Source organism: Haemaphysalis longicornis, unplaced genomic scaffold (genome assembly GCF_048455015.1).
Source record: "Haemaphysalis longicornis isolate Haplotype H1 unplaced genomic scaffold, Haemaphysalis longicornis Haplotype H1 scaffold_12, whole genome shotgun sequence".
Lineage (NCBI taxonomy): Eukaryota > Metazoa > Arthropoda > Arachnida > Ixodida > Ixodidae > Haemaphysalis > Haemaphysalis longicornis.
The window spans coordinates 44,551,056-44,575,190 of NW_027526225.1; positions in this window are offsets into that span (position 1 = coordinate 44,551,056).

Sequence of the window (24,135 nt, forward strand, 5' to 3'; positions counted from 1 at the left end):
CGCGCGTAGTGATCTCAGCAAGGAAACGGTACTATCTTTCAACGCATGGCTGATTGAAGTGAACGGTATATGATTTTCACATTGCAACTTCTACCGTTTATTATGTATCCAGACTGTTTAACGATTAGATTGGCCATGCTAGTGTCCAGATGGGCTGCGTGTCAGAAAAATGTATTGTTAATAGTCGAGGTGTTAGTCAACGTTTTCTGCCTTCTTTGTCCACCGTAAGACACCGATTTGGCGTTGAATTGGAAATAAGTATGGTTAGTGGTATAGTTGGCCTTCCTTGTAGTTTATATTAACACGCTTTTTAACTGGTTAACTGGCATTCTTGAAGAATTTACCTGCTCTTGAGTGATATTGATTAGGCCAGGGAAAGTCAGGGCAGTGAAAATTTGTGATGATAATAATGTTTTGAGGATATACGTTCCCGGAAAAAAATTAAGCTAATTGTAGAAGCGATTAGAACGTTGAGCGAATTTTGTCGGTGTTTGGTAGCCCGCAGCACGTGTGGTAAGACTTGCTGACGTTTAACAAGCTATGCAACAGTCATCTAGAATACGTCGGAATTCCTTGAACGTTGGAGGGCTTTTATGGAGAATATCTTTAGTACATTACGAATACCAACATGTATGTTCAAATAGCAGTAATTCTGGTGAAGAGCATATTGAGAGGTGTATAAAACTTCACAGTCAGTAAAATGCTGTAAACGCCCATTTTCTGCAATAACGGCGATAAGTACGTAGTTTCCGTGGCTAACAAAAAATTTTGTGTTTTATTTTTTTTAAAGGTGCTCGCACTTCACAAAGGCATCAAGAGCCTGCCGATGTTCTCAGCCAAAGCACCGACCAGCCAGGTAAATATCATCATATGATTACATTGCAGTCATATCTATTCTGAAATAGTTGCCATACTAGCCATTAGGGTTTTGATGCTCCATGCTCCTAACAAGTCTTTCCTGGACTGCCAAAGTGGTTTGTCTCACTTGCGAGAAGTAATGTTACTAGCCGAACTATTCACATTGTAACGACAACTGGGAAATGGTTTGGAAGCGGGCCTTCCCGGGTGAGTTAACAATTGGAGAGATCTAGCTTAAACCATTACTTAAATATAAACAATTACTTAAACCCTTTTAAGTGGGATGTCCACGGCGTGAATTGAAAAAATGCATTCCTTCGTTTTGCGCAACGTTCACGCTTGGCAAGCTGAAAATGGAATTTTTCCTTACTATGAGCGCATATTTTCTCCGGCATATGTATACTCATGAAGGGTATTGTTGGTCTTAAGGAAATATTCAAGGACGGTTGAACTTGGTGTTCATGTTCAGGGGGATTTATTGCTGTAGTAAAGTGAATAAAACCCATGTTTCAACTAGGGCAGTGAATACCTCGTACGTTCGTAATGTACTTGCGACGTAATACACTTCCTACGTTCTTTGCAGTTTTCTTCGCTTTAAATAAGAATCTTTTAGATGTACTTGAGACCAAAGTGTAGTCCATTGGACTTGCATCGTTAAAAATCTTCTATAAGTGCCGTTTCACGTTTTAATGCAATTGTATATCACTACCGGAAACGGAAAAGGCTGGCATCGTCTGCGTAGAACAGGAATTCGGCGGCACTGGGACTGTTAACAATGTCATCGACATATCAATTGGTCAGTGAGGGCCATAGAAGACCTCGCTGACGAACAGAGAAAACTGTCTTTAAAAAAGAACAAAACAACCGCCCGGTACGCGTTGCTGTAGATAAGATGAGACGAAAAAATGGTCGCCATCCCGATCTGAAAAAGTGGGATGTCCAGCCAAGCTTTTGTAAGCCACTACAGAAGGTGATGCAGGAGAACATGAAATGTTTCGCGTATTCTCCGCGGGTTTGTCGCTTGCACCCGGCACGTCTCACTAGATAACGGTACAGAGTATTGGCACTCTTTTATCCTATTGTCTCGAGCCGCCGCCGTGATCATTGGTCAGTTTGCATTACGCGACATTTTTTTTTTACACTGTGACCTTTCATGGGCGCCATCATTTTCTGTTTTATGCGTTTTAGTCGGTCAACTATGGTGTGCTCAGCATGTCCTCCGTGCTTTGCGGCGGCGCGCCACTGGTGTCGTTCCCAATGCGAATAAACGATAACGCGTATAACAGCATTTCTGCAGCAGAAGTGTGTCCAAAGATACGGTGTTGCTGCATCTGCAGTAGTGTTGTCACCAACCACCCGGTCGAAGTTAACGTTGAGGCCGTAGATAAGGCGATCTCATCTCGCAAAACTGATGAACGACAAAATGGCCGCCCTTGCTGATATGCGTGCCTCGGCCGCGGTAATCTATTACCTTATCTACTGACACTACGCACGGCATTTCTGGAGGAAAATGCTGGGTCCTGCCTAGCCTCGCGGATGCGCTCGTCGTCTTGGGCGAAAAGTGCTCTATTTAGTGACACAAGTCCTGCCTAACCTTCAAAGATAATCTGCAATCATTATCTTTACCAGGAACACATGGTGGTGGAGGGTCCCATTGTTCACAGGCGCGTTATCAACCAAATGCGGTTTCCATGCTTGTTTCGTGGTTTAATCATACTAATTGTGAGGAATCCTGACGCATGCGCTCGGTGTCTTAGGCCTTGAGGCGTTGGCGTTTTTGCCCACGGAGATAAAACTGTTGGGCGGTAAAGGTATACAGGTGTTCTGGTATGTTCGTGATTATAACTTTTTTCTGCGTTAAGAGCGCTGTACCTGTAGGTTTTCCTCTTTCAAAGCAACGCTGACGCTCACAGAGCGATTAAATTACTTATACAACATTTACAAAAACCTGAATATGCGCGAGTAAATTGCATTTTGGCATTCTTTTGAGAAGACCGAAAGTATGGGTACCGCTCTGTAGTTATTATGATCGATATCAATATTATTGCCACTTTTACAAACAGAGACATGTCCTCCCTTTTCGGGGCACATGTGAAAGAACCAGAGCGCACAACCAAACTGAATATGTGTGAAAAGCACGTAGCCAGAATGTCCATTTTATGCTGAACAGGTTTTATTTCAGTCTTGTTAACACTTTGGGCCGTGCTGTTTTGTAAGCCAGTGTACGGTAAACCTCGATTTCATTGATTGTATTTGAACATTTTTTGTCACGGCTCTGGAAAAGGGTTCGGGAGAAGGTTAGGATTTTTCTGGTTAAACCATGTTAAGAAAATGGCCATTAAAATTTACGCAATTGAACGTGTTTTAAATTAGTGCACTCCACAAATGTTTTTGGAAAAAAAAATATTTCTCTACTTTTACGTCCTAGAGTTTCATTAATGGTTTTCCATACTTTGTTAGGTCATTCCTCGAAGCATTAGAGAAAAGAATACGGTGGGATACTGCTTTTGAACTTTTTGACAACAGAGCTGTTTAATCTTGGACTCTTGTCATGCCGAGCGTAAACAGATACCTCAGCTCCAGCGCTTGCGAGACACATGAAAGAACAAAAACAAACTGAGCTTCCGGTCGTGATGTTCCAGCCAGAACAATAATGAAAACATAAGGAAAGGCAAGAGGTTAAAATTAGTATAGGCTTTGCTCTGCTATGCCAAGATATACGTTGTGTGAGCTAAGGTTCAGCGATCCAGTTCAATCCAGTCCAGTCCAGTCCAGTCCTGTCCAGTCACTGCTCCTCACGCATTCCCAGCACGGCTCTTCAAGAGCCGCGCGAAACGGCTACCAAGCGGCTCCGGTGCAGCGTCAGATTTGGCTACTGCGCAATTGAGGCGCACACCTGGGCACGCACCGGTGCCAGTGCGTCTGCCGCTTCTGTGACGCAACAGAATCCAGCAAAATTTCCTTTAATCCATTCCAATCCAATCCAAGCCAAGCCAACCCAATCCAATCTAGTCCAATGTCCCTCGCGCTTGCGGAGAACGGCCCTTCACGGCACACGCGAAACTGCTCAACCTCGGGCAGTGTAGCTTACACTACAAAACTTAGCTCTGCGAAATGAAGGGGGCAGGCGAGGCAAGGCGGAGGGAAGCATTAGGTGCGGGATGTGAGGCGACGGTGGAGGAGTTGCGTGCAAGGAGTGCCGTATCAGGAGTTGATGGGACGTTGTGGGAGAGAGGGACCGCTGTGTGTGGGCAGGCGGCGCGTTGCAGGTACCATGGAAATGCACACGCATGGGATTGGCGGAACCTGGTTATGACGTAAACGTTCATTTGCAGGGGCTCTTCTGGAAGTAAAGTGATGTGTGGGCCGGCTGCATCAGTACCTGGTGTACGGTCGAGATGCGGCTAGCTCTGCGAACGGAACGCGAACAGCTCTTCTGTTTCATAAGTCTTCGGGACGTTAAATATTTGGTGCCGGCCCAATTTTTCACTGAGATGTTAGCTTTTCTCGAAAATTTCTGTTCGCCGTCTAATGAGGATATCTTGTGCTTACAAACGTTGTTCAAAGCCGGTTGTTGACTCTGATGCTTGTTATCTTTCGGTCATACCGTACGCTACCTTGCAGTTACTTTAGAACCTTTAGAACTTGCGATAATGTATACAGAACTGGCAATGTAATGGTGACAAAAGATAGACAAGGAGCTACAGTTACTGCGGTCGACAGTGGTCTCAGCGTAAATGGAAGACCAGTCTTTGTTCACAACGAACGCGTGAAATAAATTTTGGCTGTCGTTATACGAAGATGAGAACTGATGTTTTGGTTGCTACGGATCTTTCGTCAGCGTTTTGCTGGAATAGCGAATAAAAATTGGACAGGCACCGCCATTTTCACAGCTGATCGAGTGGACCAATTGGACTTCCGTGTCTGCATTGAAAATAAAAAGATCAAGCAGAGATTGAAAGATCTTGTTACACGAGTACTCATTGAAATGGCGTTCTCGAATCCGCAAGAGCAAAAATATGATTAATTATTGCCCGCCAACTAGCAGTATCCTCCAGAGATATAACAACTTCCGACATCTATGTACCAATATTTTATAAGGCCAACATCTCCAAACAAACAGACTGCGACATCGCTACATGTCGTCGCAGATGCCAGATCAGCCACCTGCACATCGTTCGCTTACATTACTATCACTATCAACCGAAGTTTCGCGAAGCCATCGTCATGACCAAATGCGTCGAGCTGCGGGAAAGGGGCGCGAAGTGCGCGTATTGCTCGGGTGGGAATGAGCTAGCGATCAAGAGATTTTTCATGTAGGCAAAGACAAAGTCAACCTTGGGAGACTTCTTTGAGGCGCGCTGCAAACTTGGGCACCGTAACGCAAGCCGGGAGGTAAGTGCACGTTATTGAAGTTACGGAATTGGGTAATGATGGCAGGTCGGAGTTTCTGGGGCTCCCAGATAACCGGTGATAGGCTTTGAGAAAGTACCCCTTGCTGAATATTCTGCAGCTTGCCAGATTTGCGGTAAAGTCGTGAAAGTGCGGTGGTGGTTAAAGGCCCGCAAACGTGATGGCGTTCACGGCACGGTAGGCACCTCAAGGCCACCGGTCACCGCGATTCTTCTTCGATACCATGTGCATCCCTTACGGGTATTTGCTGGAGGATGCACCTATGATTCTCAGTTTGAGCTTGTGCTGGAACATTCGACGAGCAATGGCGTAGGACGATCCGGCGAGACGACGCGGTCGAGCGATCGCGGGAGTTCCTTCGTGATGATATGGTGGTTGACGGTGTGCTTCACTGGGTAGTCTCCCGTTTTGGGCATTGGAATTTTGGGAAAACTCTGCAAGCATCCTCTTGTATGCTGAAGATGGCACAAAATTCCGAAGTTCAGTCGTCATGGCAGCGAATAGAGGGCCTTTAACTGCAGAGGCTCGTCGCCATGCCGAAGAGGTGCAGATGATGCACTTCTACTGCCAGGTTGTATAGAGCAAGGAAATCACCAGCCAGAATGGGCTGCCTAATGTCAGCGATGAAGTAAAGCCACCGGAAGGTGCGACGTATGCCACAATTGACTGTGAACGCCGCTAGCCGTAAGTGTTGATCGGCCATTGTTTGGCCGATAGGAGCTCCCGTCAGCGTTGTATTCGGCGTGGTGACCCTTTGTTGCGCCGCTATCTATGCACGTATTAGATATCACAATGCACCAGTACTGCTTACAATGAATCATAAGGTGCACCCGTAAGTTTCCGTTCAAATGATAATCATATTGTCGCAGGCGGTCACGCATGAACAGGCGACCCTATGTGACATAGAATTCCCTCATAAAAGCACAATCTTGTGAATGGCGCCCGGAATATTAGAGTTTACGGATAATTGTCGTTTCTTCCTCCAAGATCCTCGGGGTTGCCTGGCATGGGGGTACTAACTCTGGGGGAGTACTGCTACCGCTACTAATTCTGCGGAGGCCGTGGATCGGAGCATTACAACTAGGCCCATTTGTTTCAGTTTTCAGTTTGAGTTGTTATTTTGAACAGTAGTAGGTTATAATCAAATAATATACAGATGAGGCTGCCACAAACACAAACAGTGATGGACACTCGTATGACTACTAAAACAAATTACACTGAATGAAGCAAAAATGACTAACTGGAAAAACTGTAAAAACGTTTCCTAATCCCTGGTAGTGCCAGTGCTCTAACAGCAAGTTAACAGAGGTCAAATAAGAAGCAAGTGCAAGTCAAACACACTAAGTCTCTGTAATAAAATATAGAGTAGAATGTAGTAGTGTCACAATATTTGTGGAACCACACTCGAATAAGACACCAAATTATAGGGCAAGGAGAAAACATTAAGGCGACATTGATACTACGCTTAAAGTCAAATCAAAACGCATGAATCTTATCGAGTACAAAATTACACAAAGTACCTCTACCCAGTTGTGGTTTAGAGGTTTCCTCTTAGCTTACTGATATCGTAATTTGTGGTTTGCGGCCGACCCTTCCCTGCTTTTTTATACAAGAGCTTTTCTGCGATACCTAACGCATGAAAGTTTGGTCCCTCTCGCTGGTGTCTCTATGTCCCCAGATGTAGCCTTCCGGCGAAAAGTTTCCATAAGAGTTCAAGTAAAGGTCATGTTATACCAAATTTTTGCAGTCGTCGAAATGTTTAAACACGCTTCATAATTGTCAGCATTCTTACCCACCACGGTGGCTCGCTCGCTAAGGCGTTGTGGTGCTAAGCACGAGGTCGCGGGTTCGATTCCCGGCCGCGGCGGCCGCTTTTGTGATGGAGGCGAAAAGAAAAAACGCCCGTATGAAGGAGGTTTTGGCGCACGTCAAAGATCCCCAGGTGGTCAAAGTTAATCCGAAGCCCTCCACTACGGCGCGCCTTATCGCCTGTGTTGCGTCGGCACGTTAAAACCCCACAATCAACCAATACACATTGGTCATGAAAAAAGAACATTAATCATGTCGGAGAGCCAACATCAATACTAAGTTGTATTTGGAGACATTTTTAAAAACCATATTTATGAATGCTAGATTGCTAGAATGCTAGAGAAGAAAAAAACTACAACCTGAAAGCAAACCTTTGTGCCAAAAATGCTAGAAGTACGTGCCCCGGTCACTCGTTCTTCGTGGTGGTATTCGAAGAATCCCACAGTAACAAAATTCCAGTAGATGGCTCGCGAGATGTGGAACGCGGTAAAATTCTATTGGCTAGCGCAAACGTCCCCCGTGTTTATCCTAGGAGGAGAAAGACGAGATGGGACAAGCATGCCAGGTTGGTTGGGGGAGAAACGAAGGGAATTCACGTAGCAGCAGCGGCGTTACACATTCGTCTTTCGACATTGACATCGAAGCAAGTACATACGCGACGAAATGTCTGCTTATGTAGGTTTAGTGTAGTTTATATGACTGAGGGTAGTTTCTTTACCCTTTTAAATTATTTCTTTAGGTTCCTTACGTTATCTTAAGTTAGGTTACGTTACGGTACGTAAGAGAGGGCGGGGATGCCCCGAAGAAAGCATTTGTTTTCGAAACGCCAGTAAGAGTTGCTCCAGAGGAGTGCATATAGCACCGTCAGACGGCGCTTGAGACACAGCTTATAAATTTACTTTCTTGGGTGTTGTGTTTACTTTCTTGCTTGCTCTCGTGTTTCTTTTTTTATCCGTTGCGCGTTTGGTGTGTTGACGCCTTTGAGAGAAATTATTGCCCTTACGTGGGTGTATTGTAGTTTCATTCAATGTTAGCTAAATATATGGTCCTGGCTGTCATTTTGAAACGGTCTGTTTATATCGCAATCATATTATTGAGAGCCTGTCCCTCACGCATGATGGAACTCACTAATGCTTGTTGTTTTTTTCGTCCCGTTATCCGAAAGATGAGAATAATGTGGTGAGTTCTGGTTTATTCCACGTTAGTCGTTATTGTCTGGATCACTGCCCCGTCTGTATGACTGCGCCATTTTGAAGAGGTACAGAGATACAGACGCTAGGGAGATACACGAAGGGTTAGAAATTGCGATAAAGAAAAAAATGCGTCAGTAAGCTTATCGGTGGATTTAATACTAAAAGAGATAAATTACCTGAATGAGTAAACGGGGAAGTGTAGATACGACAAGATGTGATTACGTCTTCTCATGTTTGTGCAAATCTTCTGTTTTTGTTGCATTGTATTTTGTGCGTGACAAGCGTATATAAATTACAAGCAAGCTGCAATAAATTACACTCAGTTGTTTGTCAACGTTTGTCTGTGCCTTCATTCTTAGTCGTCATCATTTGCGCTGTTTTGTAAATTCTGCAAGTGCTGCATTGTTCGCGGGTAGGCGTGCAGCGAATGCACAGTGTATTCGCACTCTTTATTTGGTCATCGGTGTGGGGTGGTTTCACCCAGAGGAACCTTTTTCGCCAAATAAGGGTGGAGGAGTGTACCTGTTTCACGTACTTGTTCGTCAACGTTTGAGCCGGTTGATGATTTCCGCGGTACACGTAAACCATTTCTTCGCACCTTCGTGCAGATTACGCTAGTCACTGCTTTGCCTGTGTATATTGTTTTTTCTGTAAACGATAGATGTGGTGAGGTGAAAGGCTATATAAAGGAACTGGTAGTGTTTTCGGTTTTTGCGGTGCGATTCTCAGTAAAATTTTAGCCGCTCTTTCGAGAAAAACGCTCCCCAACAATTTGATTGAAATACTGTTCCCTGTACTACGTTTTACCAAGCGTTTAGTGGTGGTCCTGGGCAGGTGGGTTATTCCGTAGGAAAAAAATAGGAGTCCCAGCATCCCTGAAAACGTCTTCGTTCTTTATGTTACATACAGAAACGTTTCCAGTTAAAAGGTGGGTGGAGGAGAATAGTCTGTTTATTGGTTGGTCTAACATGTGTACGTTGTGTGCGAAAGCCGAAGCAACACAGCTTGTTTTTACGGAATGCTGAAGTAAATATTCTACGTCTCATCTATGCAAACAGGTAGCGGCTTCGTACCAAAAAGAATATGTCATAGCAGATCATCAATGTTCACTAGAAGCTACCGTATTTACTCGCGTAATGATCGCACTCGCCTAATGATTGCAGCCCTGAAGTTCGTCGTTAAAATATGACTTTTTTTATTTCCCGCGCAATGATCGCACGTTGAACTTGCCGCAGCTGCATGTCGTATGTGTGCCCACTCTACACGACGATGGTCGTGCTTGTTCTTACGTTAGTTTACTCCTCTTTTAAAGCGGACATGACTACGTTGTTGCGGCGGACTTGTTGATATTAGCTATATCGGCAAGCAAACGTGAGTTCATTATTGGTGCGGAAGAAACTCTCACGAAATGCAGTTAACGTACTCACAAAACATTAAAAAAAACACGCTTGGTTGCTGTGTCGGCAGCCGTGTCTTGATGTCCCACACAGTGACAGCAGCTGCCACATATTGGCCCACCTGTTCTCATCTCACCGCAAACTCGTTCCGGCGCGTTCCGCAATTCCGTAATTCCCGCGCGTTCAGAAATGCAAAACACTTCATTTTGCATCACTCGGTCTCATTCGGTGGTCAGTGGAGTTTTTATGATGTTGTTATTTGTTATGTTTATTATGCTCATGAGATTTATTGTAAACATTCTGAACTGCAACTTGCGTTTTCTGCGTTGAAACTTTGTCCCGAAAAATATACCTCGCGTAATAATCGCACCCCTAACTTTGCATCGTATTTTTGGAAAAAAGAGTGCGATCACTACGCGAGTAAATACGGTGATAGCTTCTTTAGTAATGAAAAAAAACACATAAAGTAATAGGAAAGCCTGCAATTTACAAATATATTAGCTAGGGAAGAGATTTTACATACCGCTTTTCACTTCGCATACAAATAAAGTATGTTGCCGTGTTACCGTATGTCATGCTTTCCAGTATTATTTTTGGGAAGACACGTGCGAATCATATGTTTGAAAATTTATATTTCTAAAGTCCTGAGGCGCTATCAGCAAAACCGTTTCGCGTTGAGGTGTTTTAACGGACACCCTTTCATTCAGGATAGAGAATAGGTACAAGACAAAAATCAGTTCTCTTTCCCTATAATTATTCATAGTGCAACGGTGGAACAGGCGGCAGCAGCTTTAGTACTCTCCCTAATCCGACGTCCTCAATATCATTCTTCGACTCAAATGCAGCCATTCAGAATTTCACCTACATCCTTATTTTGCCACAGTCGTCCGAAATTCTCCTATGCCACCTACCCGACTTCACGGAAGAAATTCTCTGGACTCCGGAACGCTCTGGCCTTCGCGGGTAATGAGGCTGCCCATAATACGGCTTGAAGGCTCACAATCCGAGCCGGGTTAATCCTTGTACCCTGTCATGGGCAGAAACCCGCCAGAAGTGCGTTGTTACGTGCTGAGGATTCACCGCTCTTTACAACCTTTACCGCCCCACTTACCCCGTCAGCTGAGGTTAACGATACCAGTTCGCAAGAACACGAGTAGCGTCCTTGCCAGCTTTCCCAATTATTTCTGGCGTGATCGTAAGGATCACTTTCCTTTAATTCCTGTGATAAGAAGTGGGAGGGGTTGCTGGGAAGCTTATTCCTAGATGTACAGAACTGTCTAGTCACCAGAGCTTCTGATGTCGCGGCACGGGACAAGCGAGTCACCACAACTTAACCCTGATGGACAAAAGACTTAAATACACGTTCCCTCCTTTCTTTCACAAACGCCGAGGTGAGCTGTAACGAGATAACGGTTTACTAGATCACTCGGTCATGTTAAAAGTGGCATGTAAGCCAGAATGGCTGATGCATCAATTACCGCTGGCGGGAATATGATTTCAAGGTGAAAGGGCGCGGCTCACAGCGCACTCGATGTTTCAGTGTAAGCAGGGATAGTGCAACCTAACCTTCGATAAGTGTACTCTTTTTGGCCCAAGTCCGATACAGACCGCCAATAAATTATAAATCCAAGAGGATTTGCCGATACTGGGTGGTGTTAACGGAGTCGCAAATCGCGGTCCACGCGAAGGAGATGGCATATTTCAATGAAGCCTGGGCGCCCGCAGCGACAACGTATAGATCAAGTATGCGGTGTTTTTACTTATTAGATCTAAATTAATATGCCTCACCTATTCGTCTGTGAGCCCCGAAAACGCACTGCAGAAATGCCAACTCTCTCCCCGCAAGGGGCACCTTGAGTAATCTTGGTGACGGTGTTGGCGACACCGCGGACCCCGAGCCCCCATACTCTTGCTGTAATCTACCGTGACTACGACTTGTAAGGTGAAGGGCAAAAATCACAAACGGTGGCCGTCGGAGCCCAGGACAAGCTCCGACGGATGGGCTTCCTGGCTGTTTACCAGGCATGGAGCTCCGGGAACCCTTCAGCTATCAGGGTAAGGCTGGCGAAGAAAGTACCTCCGTCCCCTACTGTTATACTATGCCATATGGTATTTTCTACCCCGCCCCCCTCCCCGCAAACGTGATCGGTCCCTGAAAAGGGGCCGCACCGAAGCATCTTTTCGCCCATTGCCATCAGTAACCTTTCCTGAACCGAATCATTACTCTCGATTTCTTGTCATGGAATCCCTCAGTCCAGCCCGCCCGCTTGCATCGCAGTCAGTCTTCTTGAGCTCAAAATATGTTGCAGCCATCATAGAGAAATCGTATAAGGCCAAAAAAACATAGGACTGGTGAACTCCAAATGACAAGCAGCAGCCCACAAAGCTTCTTGCTCAGACTAGACTGGCTGATCTAGAAATCAAGGTCACACCCCATCGGAGCCTCAACAGCTCAGAGGGTGTGATATCCGAGACAGATCTTCTGAACGAAACGGATGCGGATCTCGTTGCGGGCTTGAACGATAAGGGCATTACTGCCCTGAGACGCATCACCATCTGCAGAGACGACAAGGAGATTCTCACCAAGCATATAATCTTGACCTTACCGCTCAAGTGTTCCGGAATATGTAATTACGGGCTTTACCCGCTGCTCCATCCGTCCGTACATCCCGAGCCTACGGCGCTGTTTCAGGTGCCAGTGGTTTTGGCACGGTAAAAACTCTTGCCGCGGCCGAAAAACCCGTGCAAAACGCATGGCACACGTTAATTCGAGCGGCAATCGTCCATCTGACACCCTCTCTGGTGTTAACTACGGGGGGCCGCACGCGGCATACTCTCGGAAGTGCAAAAAATGTCAACTAGAAAAAAGGTAATCAACATTAGGGTCAGTGAAAACAACACCTTCCAAGAGGAGCGGAAGAGGTTCGCCTCTTTCACCATTGAGAGGTACGCCCAACGCCCACGCAGCTCGCCGGGGGGCGGAGCGGCGCCTGGTCTCCACAGAGACCCAGTTCAGCGAGTCTGACCTGGTCCCTCGCCCGCCCCCCACTGGGTTGCCTCACACAGCCCAACCCGTCATCAGACCACTTGTTGAGGCAGCAACGGTTGTGGTGGCAACCACCTCCGTCGGGACCGGTGCCGCTCCCGCCGCTGCCGCCCCTTCCTCCAGTGCGTTGTAGGGTGCCGACGGGATGAACACCAGGAGCCCCGCAACGGCTCCAACCGCTACCGCATCGTCCGTGCCACCTGTGGCACCCCCAACGCCATCGGCGGTGGCGGGTCAAACGAAGGGTCCCCGAAGTGGGGCCAAGTCCGGGGGGCCCAATCTATCGGGCGCCTCTTTGACATCTGAAGAAGAGATGGATGTCAGGCTGTTCCTGCCTGCAACGCAGCGCAAGGAGCGGCCTCCGACTTTCAAGCCTACAGAAAGACCTTAAAAGTCCAATCCTAGAGTCACAGCCCCGAAAGACGACACATAAACTTACACACTCCAGTAGCTCTCAAACTAAATAATGGGAAGAGAAAGCATAATTCAATAAAACTGTAGAGGATTTCTTAAAAATCTTGACGATGTGTACGAGATACTGCACTCTAATAAGCCAAGTGTCTTATGCCTACAAGAAACACATTTAAATTCCGAACATACAATTTTTTCGAATAGTTAGGTGGTATATAGGAAGGTCAGGGATGGTGGTGGTACATCTTCCGGGGGTGTGGCCATCATTGCCCGAAAATCCTTAGCGTGTCACACTATCCAGTTACAGACCATCTTTGAGGCTGTTGCCATTCGTACCATAATTTTCAACCGGCTAATAACATTATGCGCCGTTTACATCCTTACTGATTTCTAGGTCTCAGCTCGAATTACGAGGACTTTGTATATCAGCTACCCGTAAATTTCACTCTTTTGGGCGACCACAACGAACATAGCTCTCTTTGGGGCTCTGCCTGCACGGATGCCCGAGGTAGCCTTGTCGAAAAATATCTAACACCTTCTGGGGCATGCCTGTTCAATAAAAACAAGCCTACATACCATGATATAGGACACAACACCTATTCACACCTAGACTTGGCAATTGGGTCTGCAGTACTCTTTCCATCTCTCGAATGGGATGTTGGCACTAGCCCATACGGTAGTGACCACTCCCCAACCACATTACATACATAGGTAAAGGCCCGAACAGGTCACCTTCCCAAAACAGGTTCAATGAAGCTAGAGCGAACTGGAGTACATTTACAGAAACATATAAACTACACCACACATCTATAAGAGACCTACACATTGAAGAAGCCGCCCAACTCCTCACGGCGCACATCCTCGCCGCCGCCGAAAAGTCCATTCCGCAGGCTTCTGGCGCTCCGCACAACCCAAGCATGCCCTGGTGGAATGAGGACTGTAGGCGTGCGCGAGAGCCCCAGAACAAGGCGTGGGGTATCCTTCACCGGTACCCCACGTCAGATAATCTAATTTCTTTTAAACGGGCCAATTCTTTTGGGAGGCGAGTGCGTCGTGAGGCGAAAACGGACAGTTGGCGCACCTTCCTCACTTCCATCAATTCATACACAGACACACACAAAGTCTGTACACGAATACGAAAACTAAAAGGATAACAGACACACAGCCTGCCCCTGGTTAGTACAGCAGGGGACACACTGGAAGACCAAGCTAGCGCACTCGCACAACAATTCCAGCACGTGTCCAGTCCAGCACACTAGACTAACACTTTCATAAAACACAAAACATCGTGTGAGAAGAAGTCCTTGCGACACAGTAATAAGTCGACTTCATATTATAACACCCCGTTCTCACTTCATGAGCTGAAGATCGAACTCAGTGCTTGGAAACCTTCAGCTCCAGGCGCAGACATTACATACACCATTATAAAACACTTACACGCAGAGAAACTTGAAATCCTCCTTCACCTCTACAACAAAATATTTCTTTCGGGGTTCCTTACATGGTCTTGGAAGGAGGCCATCGTAGTGGCCTTTCTAAAAGAAGGGAAGGACCCTTCCTCTCCCTCAAATTGTCGTCCCATTGCCCTGAAAAGTTCCTCTGTAAGCTGCTTGAGAAGTTGATCAATAGGACACTCATGTACTTAGACTACAATGGCCTCCTGGACAACTGCCAGGCTGGCTTCAGGGGTTGGAGATCCACCAACGTTCAACTGGTTGCGTTGCAATCGTATGTAAAAGATGCCTGTATCCATAATTAGTTTTGCATAACAGTCTTCTTTGATATTGAAAAGGCTTATGACACGGCATGGTGGTACGACATGTTGAGTGACCTCAAATCGTTTGGTGTCTCCGGCAACATGCTGAACACCCTCACTAGCTACATGTCGGAAAGAACCTTTCGAGGGTTTGCAGTGCATTTTTCAATGTATATGTGCAGGAAAATGGCATTTCTCAAGGCGGTGTTTTGAGCTGCACACTATTCATTGTAAAGATGAACAGGCTCCGCAAGGCATTGCCACCAACCATTTCCTGTTCTGTATATGTAGATGACGTCCAAACATATTTTAGGTCTTCTAACTTCTCAATTTGGGAACGCCAAGTCCAGCTTGGGGTAAACAAACTTGCTGGCTGGGCGGACACAAACGGTTTTAAACTGAAACCTGTAAAAAGTACTTGTGTGGTGTTCTCCCGGAAGCGCGGGAGTAATGCGGACCCTGGTATCTCTAATAATGGTGTAGTAATCCCTGTCAGAGGGGAACAGAGGATTTTCTGCCTAATATTCGATAGTAAACTCACATTTATCCTTCACTTGAAGCAGTTAAAACAGAAATGCCTAAAAACGATGAACATTCTTAAAGTCCTCTCACACCAATCCTACGCTGTTGACAAGCAGCTCCTCCTGCGCCTTGATAGTGCAGTGGTAGGATCTCGCTTGGATTATGGCACTGTCGTGTATGCGTCCGCGACAAAGACGGCGCTAAAATTGCTTGACCCAGTGCTGCATTTGGGGCTTCGTTTTGCCTGTGGCGTCTTTCGCACTAGCCCCGTTGAAAGCCTTTATGCAGAGTGTCACAAATGGTCCCTGTATTACCAGAGGACATACACTAACTTGTTGTATGCCTCTAAAATTATGTCTATGACAAATCAACCTTTTAATTCAACCATTCCTGATGCATCCTCACAGCAGGTCTTTGTAAACCGTCCATCTATTTCTATGCGGTTCCCTCTCAGAGTAAGAGCAGAAGCTTGTGAGCTAGCGGTGTCATTTTCAGACATCCACATGACACCCATCACTGATTTTATTGCACCGTGGCAACTGCAGGCTGTTTGTTGTGACTTGTACTTCCTGCAATTCGATAAAAACAGGGCACCTAGGGTAGCCATTATGCAGCGTCTCCTCTTCCTGCAGGAGAAGCATCAGAGCGAGGAGTATTACGGCGGTGCTGCACGTGGGCCAAACGTCGATGGGTGTAAAAGAATGAACTCCCAAAACATCATTTTTACGGCAGAAGCACACGACATTTTACTTGTTTTAAATCACATCGTTCAACATCAAGTTTCAAAGTCCATAATGTATACGCATTCTCTTAGTGTTGCACGTGCACTTTTGTCCAGAAGAAGCTCAAAAAATTATGCAACCACTTTTGTTTTGAAGGCCCTTATGTCGGCATACGCCTCTAGGATTGAAATATTAATATGTTGGGTCTCTGGCCACTGTGGAATAGCCGGGAATGAAAGCACAGTTCAAATTCAAGCTGCTGCTACACTCTTGAATACAGTGGACATAGCAACAGTGTCGTACACAGACATGAAGCCACACATTAGACACCAACTTCGCAACACATGGCAAACACACTGGAGTGAACAGACAGATAACAAGCTACACGCAATGAAACCACACTTGGAATCAAACACTACTGACTCCCACAACAGACTCATTGAAGTTACCTTAGCTAGATTGCGGATAGGCCATACACATGTAACACACTCACACCTGCTCACTGGCTCTCCGAGACCCTTTGTAGCAGGTGTGGGGAGGGCCTATCCGTAGTCCACATCTTAATCACATGCAAGGCACTCGACACAACAAGACACAGACACTTCAATGAACTATACAGACAACACATCCCGCTACACACCTCCTTGTTTTTGGGTGACATGGCCAGTGATTCTGTGCAACGCGTTTTTAAATATTTGTCTCATGTTAACTTGTTAAACCTCATATTCTATCATGACTAATCAACACGGGCCCTATACACCTGCAACCACCGTTGCTTTTAATTGATTTTATTGTTATTCTGGCTAACACATTTTAGTAGCCACTGTTTTCTGTTATATACTTTTGTTTGGCGCTCTTTGCCCCAACTGGCCTTGCGCCAAAAAAATTCAACCATCATCATCATCAATGCCAACTCTCTCTCTGCCACTGATGATGATCATGAAAGCGCCTAAAACAAAGGAAACTTCCCGTGATTGGAGGCGAACCTGAGACCCCCACGGGATGAAGGCGACGTCTATTCGTCTGCGCCATTTCGACATGGCCAAAAATGTTTGGATTTCGAGGGGGTCCATGGACGTGCAAAGATAGAAAAATGATGCACCTCTCCGTTCAATTGACACGGCGGTAGAACACTAAGCTTTTCTCGGGAGATTCGAATTGCGAACAGCGGTAGGTAAAGAGCCAACCACTATAAGTGTAAACCGCGTGCGAGTCAAAGTACAAACCATTCGCGATTCAAACTCCAAACTCGGACGCCATCGCATGGCAGGAAAGCCAACTTTCTCGGGCGTTAAACTATGCCCCCATCTGTTTAACGACGACGATGGTTGAACGCGTTGTCTTCGTCATGTGAAATCAACCGGGGGAGGTCAACGTGAAAGCCGCTGCCATCAAAAGTACATATTGGGTGCCAGTCCAAGTAAAGCTCACTAGGTAAAAGTCCAAACCGTCTGTGAGTCATAATCCAAACTGAAGTATAAACCAATGAACCCCCCACGAGAAACTTTCGCGTTCAGCCATGTATTAGACGGAGGGGTACCTAATTTCGTCCATCTAATTTTGTTTGCAGAATTTTGGAGGTTTATCAGCAATTCCATGTTGATAGAGAATCTATTGACCCGCCGCGGTGGCTCAGTGGCTAAGGCGTTGCGCTGCTGAGCACGAGGTCGCGGGTTCGATTCCCGACCGCGGCGGCCGCTTTTCTGATGGAGGCGAAAAGCAAAAACGCTCGTGTGTACGAGATTTCGGCGCACGTTAAAGATCCCCAGGTGGTCAAAATTAATCCGGAGCCCTCCACTACGGCGCGCCTCATCGCCTGCGTTGCGTCGGCGCGTTAAACCCTACAATCAATCAATGAAGAATCTATTGGAAATCAGCACTCCGTATTCACCTTTCTTGTTCTCACGTGTGGTTTCCTGGCGAGTGCACGTTTTGTGTCTTTTCGTCGGTATTCGAAAAACATGTTTACGAAACACAAGCTAGCATGCTAGGTAGAAAAGCGTGACGTATTTTTGTAAGGGTTTGTCAAACTCTTCGTCCATGAAAATAACATTTCAGAAATTTTAAAATTCACCACAAGAAAATATACCAATTTTTAGTTGTTTTGAAAGGGTTATAACCATAGCGAAAAAATTCTGTTATTTTTGTTGCCTTAGCAATTAATACATACAAACGGGTTTTACAAGTGAACGCATTTGATTTCTTATTCCTAAGTCAAAGGAGAGATTTGGCTTTTTAAAAACGCTCTGCAAGTTGCTTTCATAATATTTTGCCAAATTCAATTCATTGTGAAAAGACTTCAGTGGAAGATGTCCGTGGTCATTTTAGGTTTTTCAAATTTTTATAGTGTTCAGTAATTACATTTATATAGTTCTTTAAGCTAACGCATTTTTCTAATACGCTCGAAGTGGACGCTGCATGTTCAGGGTGCGCATTTGTTTTCTTGTGTAATCGAAGTGACGAGTTTACTAAATTGGCCTTACGGTGGACAACACCTGAAAATGGTTTTTAACTGCCGCGATTGTAAGTGCCAATTAATATTCAAATTTGTTTCATGTCAATGCTGATTCCTTTCAGAAAAGTGCTGTTTTTGTACGAAAATTATTCATTATACAATAATGCAGACGCTAGATAAGGCGCAAGTCGACATCTGCCTTGATGAGCGGTACACAGTTAGCCCCGGAGTAACGCACTTCGCTTTGGTAATTCGACCAGATAGGTGTAAATCGCAAACTCTCCGTCATGAAGTTCAATTAAAATACTGTTGAATGTGAGGGGCCTCAATAGGTTGCACGTTACCACAACTGTCTTCCCCCGGTACAACTGCCCTCGTCAGAAGCTGTTTTTCCTATATGAAGCGATTTCTTAGAGGCTTTTTAGAATGCCAATAAAATGATTTTTGACGATATCCCAGGTAATCACGTGAAAAGTTTCGTCTTTACCTCACTTCTTACTTATTTTTCATTTTTTTTAATTTATCCAGAAGAATCTGAAGTTTATGAACCGGGTAAGTGCACCCCACTTTTCTATAACTTTCATAAAGACAAATCCGTCCTAGTAAGACGAGCTTGCCGCCAACCACTGTCGTATTCGCCCCGAGAGCGGACAGAGAGATGCTTTGGCGGTGGAGTGAGGAAGTGCTCCTAGTGTGGATGACGCTTTCAAGTCGGCCGCCCGTTCACGGGGCGCTCCACGCGAGGCGCGCGAGGTTCACGACAAAAAGAATTTATAACGACCGTCTGCCAGTAAGCAGTGGCCTGGCCACGTGAACTCGCGAATGTTACCGAGGAACGTATTAATGTGCGGCACTTCGAGGATAACGCGCTCCTTCGGTGAAACATCGTTGGCGTGTTCATCGCTTGCCGCGGTGAACGAGTGAATTCTGTAAATTAATCTGTAAATTAATTCCTGCAAATTATTTAATCTCTACCGTAACTCTGTAAATTAATTCCACCACCTCAGTACACTTCCCATCGCATTGATCACTCTCACAAAGTTGGTCTTCAATCGCGCAACACAAAAACCTCCTGTCATTCATTTCACCCCCGTACATCCCGCGAATGGAACCACCTTCCCCGTGACATTGTTAATATTAATGATTAGCTAATATTGTATATTCAGGAACAATATAATGTTTTTGTTGTTATAATACTCACTGCACTGTATTATTTTTTTTTGCTTTGCAACCCACTCCCCCTCTGTAATGCCTTTGGCCCTTAAGGGTACAATTAATAAAAATAAATGAATAAATAAATAATTTCGCTTCTCCCCTAAAAGTTGTCTTACGGAACCGTGAGGTAGTTTGCCCTCTTGGTAACGGTCCACGCTGTTGGGTAGAAATTTGCGTTATTGCTATTGAGGGGCAAAAGTGACTACATGAAAACGGGCAAGAGAGACGACGGGACTCGTGGAAACACGTACCTCTGCCATAAACGTTGTAAAAATTAGCGTGTGTCCTTAAGCAAATATAGAGCAAACAAAAACGTTTATTATGCACCGCAGGCGTGCACCCCGTAAATTTGCGGAAGCGTATTTTACACATGCACAGAAGCCGCCAGGCTCTGTGCTGCTTTCCAAAAACAAATATGGTTTTGGACAATCGCTGCTGATGGCGTGCGACAGTAACGTCTGTTGTGAAGCATACGTTTACGCAGACTTAGGAAAAAGACTGTTTCAGCCGAATCTTTCTATGGAATGGAGCAGTAGTAAGTTTGGACACGTACTGTTGCCTTTGTTGCTCCATTTCCATGTAGCCCATCTTCAAATCGCGACACAAATCAGCTCGACCAAGAAAAAGGTTCACTCGGTATAACCGTACACACAGAACAAAAATAAGCCGGAATGGGAGTATATGGCTTGTCGCATAACTCAGTACCAATTGGGAGTTTTCAAAACTCCTAATGGGAGTATCGCCTTACTACTATTATTCCCGCAGTTTTTTCAGTAGCATATGGGAGTTTGATTTTACTGCCACTACAATGGGAGTTTAGCGGGGTACCACTGGTAGTGTAGTATTTCCTTTAACTGGGAGTTTATGGGGTGCGCATTTGGAGCAGTTTTGACCTGCAATCGAGGTATTTTTTTTTGTTTTTGGGCGCTAATATAAGCGCTGCAGAGGAATTATTACTGTAATGAGGGCAAAGGCCACATTTTCATTTTTCGTTTAGGATTATGTAATTTCTATTCTTTTTCCGCTTTAAACGTTGAATGGCAAAACGTGAAAAGTTTGTTTTCTGCACACAGTCAATTTATTGCATAGCAATTACATAAATACGATAAACGTGTGAACACGTTCATGGCACGATAAAAAAATAAAAACACTGAATCAACAAAACACCTACATCGAGAACACAAGGTATCTTGGTAAAAACGTTATCTACATTAAAACTCCTCAACGAAAAAAATGTGAGCCATTTGCAATGAGGTCAGCATGTCGTCGATGCGCTGCTTGCTGGCACTTGTCCCCCAAACGCTGACGTTGCCTCGCATCCTGGCACGTTCCCCGGAAGCCACAGTAGGACATGGGTTACAGGGATAATAAAACGCTTTAAATCTAAGGCAGCAAATACAGAAGCATATCGGGCATCCGACCTGAAAAAAAAAAAGGAAATGACATTGTAATGACGCCGCATTTGTCACTTTTGTGTCCGACATTCGGTAATGTCTGACTGTTTATAAAAGCTACGCAAAATTGCACTTCCTTCCGAGACACCTGCGCTCACTAGTTGGTCAAAACGAAGTGCTGTTCGAAAGGGAGCACGACCCGTGTGGTTACCAACTTCTGAAAATGCTTCCTTTCTCTCTATTCCTCTCTTTTCCTCGCGGTAGCGAGCTTCAGGTTTTACCACCCGCACTTCTCTTCTCCGCCCTCATCAAAAATTAATGAAAAATTCCGGTCGGTGTGACGCCAACGCCCCCCCCCCCCCTTTAAAAACAATAAAATAAGCAGTCGTCCGTGGACTCTACAGAATGCTCCATCAAATGGCGTTTGGTGGTTACAGTTACACGAGCCTAGCGTACGGAGAGCTCCCACGGGGCCCCGACCTTCTCCCTTTCCAGTGAAAGCAATTAATCGCCGGCGGCACGTGGCAGTCACCACCCTCCTCGTAGCAGGCGTGGCGGGCATCCTGCGTACTTCTCAAGAAAAGCGGCCCTGCGACGTTTGACCGACCAACTTGACCTTTGCGTGCCAATAAGCCAAAGACACAGCCTAACAAAAACTCCTAGCATCCGTTCAGAGTGCGGACACTTTTCATACTACTCGCGAGTGTGAATAAGTGAGTGTTCTGCTAGAGACCCGCGCAAATACGCATTGCTTTCACATCGTTCGGCCTCCCCAATGACGTTCCGGGCACGGCGCCATCTCTTACGCACAACGCTCACCTGCAGTGACGGAGAATCGCCCGCGCCGTGACGCGGGAAACATACTGAGTTTATTTGACACTACAAGGGGCACAAGTCTTCCAAAATGTTCGTTCCAATTAAAAACATGCCAATACCTCCTTCAGCCACCTCGCAGAGGCACAACCGTGTTGGTTTTATCGAGCCACTGTCCGTTAGCGATCCCTGCATTTAGGTCTCGCGCAGGTTCGCTGGCGCACTCCGTCGGCTGGAAGGTCGATGTTTCGGAGGCGACGTTGCAGTGCGTCGCACGGTAGTCTAGGCTGGTTCCACAATGTTCGCAACGAGCTTCGGTTGTCGGGAAGCACTTCACATTCATTCGTGCGGCCGCAAGTTCACACCGACACTAAATTTTCGGGGGCGCTAGAGCTCACACGACACACGACACCAACTGGCAGCCATTTTCTAAGGAGGCGTAGAGGAGGAAGGGGTGAAGGTGAGAAGGCGGAGTCATAGGAGTTTTTAATACTGCCATTAGGACAAACTTAGTATTCACAGCTAGGGACTGCGTTATGTAGGGAGGTACAATCGTGGTAAATGCGCCTATTTACGACGGCTCGTGGCCCCCGGTAAAAACTGGCAGTTTTTCTACCATCATAGTACCACACGTGGGAGCAGGCCGCCCGTCGCGAAGAGTTTAAAAGACCTATTTCAGCCAAAAAACTCCCATTTAGTCTAATGTGTGTTTTGTGTGTATGCTTACAATATGCCGTGTCTCACCTGAAGATTAAAAAAAGAATTAAAGTTCGGGTTACTGAAAGTTATACAGTACAGCCGGGAAAAACACGAGTATCGTCTGCAAGATGCATGTCGTCGCACAACACGCCGGATTTCTTTTTTTTATTTCTCCCACGCACTAAACGCTACTCAGGGCTGGTCCCATAATGACGGCGTTATGTAGTATTTTGAGGAACACGCGCCACGCTTTCTGGCCAATTCCGAACCAAAATGAGGCTGTGGAGTTTTGAAAATACCGATGTTTATGATATCTGCCTTACTTCTCGCCCCTACTGTTTGTCAGCGTTACGCAGGATGACGCCAAGGGTGCATCTATGGGCAGTTAACATTGCACGACAACGTTTCGGTGCTCGCGTTTTGTGCGTTATTTTTGTGCTACGAGTCGGATTTCCGCTAGAATTAAATTAAAGAGACAGACAACCGTTTTTGTAGCCTATATGCTCTCTAGCTCATATGAAAGCCAGCGTTTTATACAGCCCCGTGACCACAAGCAATTTCTAAACAAATTAGGGGAAATAATTTTACTTTGGCAGCAAACTTCCTGAAATTGGAAGGGTGGCGGTTCGTAGTGTCAAAACTTGACACTACAATATGTGTCCCTGTCACGTGACCTGCAAACCTATCAGCTACTGTAGCTGCTGAAACGTTTATTTAGGTATTGAAGACCTTTTAATACAACTATTTGTAAAAGGTTGAATTGTATATGTATTTTTACACATTATTTTGAAAATTTAAAAAACACGCCGCCCAACGTCGCTGGGGTGCTCTCAGTGCGGCTAACTGAACCGCCGTGTCCAGAATCAGTGGCAGCGTTCAGTAAACAGACCCAGTGAAGGAGCTTTGACGATTCTGCATGATTCAGGGGTGTTTGTGCTGCCAAAATATTTGATTTCAGTTTCCAAATACGCCAACGGCAGCTTAAAAAAAAAAAAAACGTCGCGCCCGGGGAGAATCGAACTTCCCGCCTCCACAACGTGAAGCCAGATTCTACCTATCGTCTATCCCAACAGATGGCGCATTCGTGCAAAATAGACCCAGGTTCCCTCGAGGCCTCGAACCACGACGACACAGCCTGGGACCAAGCCGTAAGCCGCAGGACGAAGAAGCGGCTGCGACAGGAGGCCAAACTTGCTGAACGACAAGCACAGCAACCACCACCTACAGCAAAGGCGAGTACCGCTACTCAACCACCGACGGCAGGGAGACGGAGTAGATCGTGAATACGGTTGCCTCCGCTGCCGAAAGAGGATGTAAAAATAATCGTGCGGCCCAAGAAAGGACTCCCACTTAAGAACTACACTACAGTGGAAGTCACCAGGGCTATCGCACAGGCATGCGGCGACCGGGTAGAATACCTCCACGACCTAAT